The sequence below is a fragment of the Echinops telfairi genome, unplaced genomic scaffold (genome assembly GCF_000313985.2).
Source record: "Echinops telfairi isolate 266 unplaced genomic scaffold, ASM31398v2 ScPeMD7_60;HRSCAF=208, whole genome shotgun sequence".
Taxonomy (NCBI): Eukaryota; Metazoa; Chordata; class Mammalia; order Afrosoricida; family Tenrecidae; genus Echinops; species Echinops telfairi.
The window spans coordinates 45,228,107-45,232,692 of NW_022103958.1; the positions used below are offsets into that span (position 1 = coordinate 45,228,107).

The window sequence follows — 4,586 nt, forward strand, 5'->3', positions numbered from 1 at the left end:
CCCCCGCCCACCCCCGCCCGCCGCGTGGGGCCGGAGCACGTTCTGGGGCGCGTGGTGCGCGAAGCGCGCAGTCTGGACCACACCCGCCTGATCCGGACAGCCGAGGCTGGGCTTCGAACTGGGAAAGCGCCTCTTGGCCATTCTCTTGGGGCCTAAAGGTGCCAGAGGACCAAATACAGGGCTTGGGGACCAACAGTCGCCAGCAAAGGAAAGATTGTCCCAGCGCTGGGCTACGCTGGTGATTTGACAAGGTAGAGGCTTGTCAAATCAGAACCGACGTCAAACACTGATTCCTGGAAAAGCCTCACCTGGCGCTTCACAGGTCTTGCGCCCAATCACAGAATCTTTCAAGGGAACCTCAGGGTGCCTCCCATCTGCCTATCTCTTAAACCTTTCAGGCAGTGAGCCCAGAAATAACCACCAAGCACTGAGTTCTTTTTGTGTGTGTGCCGGGCACTCTGCCACAAGCTTTTTAGATATATAATCTCATTGAATTCCCTTGATAATCCAACAGGGTCTATATAAGTATTTTCCCCATTTTACCAATAAGAAAGGGCTTCAGAAAGGCTGCCCCTTGCCCAAGTTCATACATAAAGGAAAGGGTTAATTTTGTTTTGATTTTTTGGTGGTTGGTCTGCCTTTACAGAATACTAATATCCAGACCCCTCTGAAACCAACTTTCTAAATCACAAGGGTTGTGCTGTTCGTCACTAGGGTCATCTGACAGCACGCTTACTGTGCAGAAAGAAGGTCATTCGTGATGCTAGAATGTTTATCCATCAGGAAGCCTTGAAAGCTGCTGTGCCTGGTGCTACAGCCTCAAGGAGCTTCTTTTCGCAGAGAACTTAGAGTTGTGATGGATGGTGCTAAGTTAAGTGCTTGACTACTAACAGTCTTTTTTTTTTCTTTTTCTTCCCCTAAAAGGGGGTGCACCGTTTCTGGAAGTAGTGCAATACCAGGTCGATGTGTGGAGTGGGCAGAGCAAGCTCCTATTCCATCTCCCTGCTCCAAAAATCCATTTAATATATTGTCCTCGGATAGAGGATGTATCAGATATTAAACTGATAAGAACAGATACTACACTTGATCTTAGCCAAAAGGCCAAGAAGCGATGACTACTAACAGACATTTTGACAGTTCAAACCCACCCAGAGATGCCTCAGAAGAAAAGCCACAGCTTAAAAAAACAACCATGCAGAGCAGGTTTTAAAAAACATGATACACATGGGATCAGCAGGAGTGGGAATCAACTGTAACAGGTTTGGAATGGTTACGTTAATTCCAGAGAGTTTTGAAAAGATACCATCTGTCCTAGACGAGTCAGGAGGGAACAGAAAGGAGTTGAGGGGGACTTGCGGAGTTCATAGTATAGAAGCTGGTCCTTCGAAGGTGGAATCACGTAGAGGAGTCTGGAAAGACTATTACCACAGTGGACAGGTGGCACTAAAGAGAGTATTATGATGACAGGTCTGGCATAGTGAAGGTGAGGAAGAGTGTGTGTTATTGAAGTATCATACTGAAGCCACTATTAATGTCTAAGACGGACTAATGGCAATGAGTTCAGTTATGAAAGTACTTAAACCACGCAAGACAAGATGGACCAAACCAAAGGCACTGGTTGACAGGCGAGAACAACTAGATTCAAAAAGCACTTGGGGAAATAATGAGGATGAGTGAAAAAGGCAGAAATTTCTGAGTCATATGTGATGACATCCAGGTGGCACTTAGAAATGCGAGGCTAGAGTTGAGGAGAAAGGGGAAGGCCGGTGCTCATCAACGGAAAGGGATCTGAGGTGCTACTCGGATGGGTTCCACCAGAAAAGAAGAACTGGAGGAATGGGAAAGAACTTTTACATCTCAAAAGTGGCTAAACAAGGAGGAACCAGCAAAGGAGAGTGAAAAATAGCTGAGAGGAAGGATGGAAAACTGGGTAGAGGAGAGGCATTGGGGGTCAGGGGAGGAGGAACATTTGACAGAGAAGTTAACACCACCATCAAGGGCCAATAGAGTCTTTAAGAGAAAAATTAAGTAACAGTGCTCTGTGGATATAGGAGTAGCAAATTCATGACTTAGAAAATTTACTGTGCAACCATGTGCAAGATATTTAACATTTATGTTCTTTGATAATATGTATATTTTTGGATTATTATAAAGACTAAACTGTGAGCCACATCCTTTCTAGTTTGGAGTGAATTTTTCTTGAGAGATGACAGCAAATGGAGAATTGAGTCCCTCTAGACCATGTGAGTTCATTCCCAGTGTTAGGATCATGAATTACGAATTCATAACTCGAAGTTCTTGGACTTTAAAGAGTAGAGGGATTTTGTTTTGTTTTGTTTTGCTGTTGTTTTAAGCTCACCATTTAAGAGCTACACCTTAAAGGAAGATCCTGAAGGGAACAGAAGGCAAGGTTCCAGGCCAGAGGGCTTGGCCTCCTTTCAGGCATTCCTCCACTATCATTTCCTAGTAAATAGTCACGACTCTAGTTTGTTCCTTTTTCCAGGACAAAGGCGCAGGAGGGACCAGAGGTCAGTTTCTGCTAGCTGAGGAAAACCTGGATGGACCGCAGCACTCTTGACCACCAGGTGACATGTTTTGTTTTGTTTTTGTTATTGTTGTTGTTGTTGCTTTTGAATAATGTTTGCTTTCCGAGAAGCTGCCCTTCAAAGTGGCTGATGCACCTCAACCTTGTCAGGTCTGGTCATCTGCCACAGTCATGCTGAATGCTCAAGAGAAAGAAGTCAGAGGTGACATATCCAACTATTCAAGAAGAAAAAAATCCCACTCAAGCAGAGCCAGAGTGTCCACATCCCACCTCCGGAGCGTCTTTCCTCTGGACTACTTGTTTGGAGGAATGCCGTCCTCTGTTACTTTAACCACTTTGAGACCATGTCTTCTGTTACTTGCTTTCAGAGGTTTCTATGTCAGTCTAAGTTCCCAGTTGCCAGCAATAGAACCCACTAGAGATTTCAAGCAAAATGTACACAAGAATGTGAAAGAATCCCTGCAATGAGCCAGGCTCCGAGGTCAGGAAGCCAGGAACAATATCCATATTGCATCAGCAGGCAGTCACAATAGAGACTCTGCCACCTGCACCTCTGCTGGGTGCAGGCTCAGAGTTCTTACTGAGAGCAATTGAGCGTAGGATTCACTCCTTTCCCTGTGCTGCCACAGAAAGCTAAATCTCCCTCCACCACCTGCATAAGAACCAGTTCTCTATAGCACCTCTGTTTTCTTCTGCATTAAAGTCTAAGGAAGGAGTACCAAATTGGCCAAAGCTCACCTCACTAGCATCTGCTCTAGCTGCAAGGGAATCTAGTAAAGAACGGTTTCTGATTTTTACCTCATGGCTTCAGGGTTCAGAAAGGGGGATTTCAGTCAGCTCTTGCTGTGAAACAAAGGACCTCGAAAACGAACAAGGAGCATTTATTATTTTATTGTTTCTGAGAATTAAACATCTGGGAGCAGCTTAGCTGGGTGGTTCCGGCACAACGTCACCCATGAAACTGCAGTCACATGGCTGACCAGGGCTGCATCATTTGGAAAAAGTCGGCTGAGTAGACACCTTGTCTGACTGTTGACTGAAAGTGTCAGTTCATCACCAGGTGGGACCTCCCACAAGGTTACCTGACATTCTCAAGAGCCAGCATTGGGTTTCCCCAAGAGTGACTGATTCAACCCAGAGAGAGAACCCAAGACCTAAGTCGAGTTTTTATAACCTCATCTTAGAAGTGGTAAAGTGTCACTGCTGTTGCATTCTATTACATAATTTTGTATTACATAATGTTGTGTTCTATTACATGTTAATAGACTGACCCTGGTACACTGTGGGAGGGAAACACCAACATAGCATGTTTAAAAGGAGCTCGGTGTGCAGAAAGTATGCAAAATGTCATTCGAGTGGTGGCTTCCAATGTTTCACATGACTCATGACATTCACTGCCATCAAGTCGATGCCAACTCATCGTGACCAACCCTTTAAAATAAAAGATGGTTCCATTTTGAGTTAGCCCTACCTTGAAGTTTTGGCCAGTCCAGGCCCCTCTTGGTTGCGCCAAGGACTGACTAGATCTATCTTTCTGTGCACAGATCATGTGTTTGAGTGCTAAAACATCTAACGAATGCACTTCTTAAGTGGTCTTTCTGCTCCCATAAACTTACCCATAAACTCAAGTGGTCTTTCTGCTCCCATAAACTTCCCATAAACTCTCTCCACAAAGCAGATGTAGTGATGTTTTAATTCATGAGTTCAAAGCACCTCAATTCCTTGTGTAAAGCTCAGAAAACTTCATTCCACTGGGAGGGAAACCCACACTCCTGTCTTTGGTCTATAATGTCCAGCGTAACTGGGTCCCCCCATCATCGTAGCACCGTCTTATTGCACACCCTACCTTGCTCCATTCACTTTAGTTCCGTTGCTCTCTTTCTGTCCGCAGACACAATTAGCTTGTCCTCAACCGAGTAATGTTTCACTCGCTCTCTTCTCTACCTTGCGTACCGCCATAGCTTTCCTACTAATGGCTCTTTTTTGCCACCTTTTAGTGTTAGCATCACCTTCTCATAGAAGCCTGTCCCAATGACCTTAT

The 4,586-nt window shown here is 45.0% G+C and overlaps 1 non-coding gene across 1 annotated transcript; it reads right to left on the reverse strand.

Annotated features, from left to right (window-relative positions):
• Window positions 1-922: 922 nt before the first annotated feature.
• On the reverse strand, window positions 923-1,113 carry LOC115869913. Its single transcript, XR_004046434.1, has one exon. It is a non-coding gene; the product is annotated as a U2 spliceosomal RNA (small nuclear RNA).
• Between the last annotated feature and the right edge of the window lie 3,473 nt (window positions 1,114-4,586).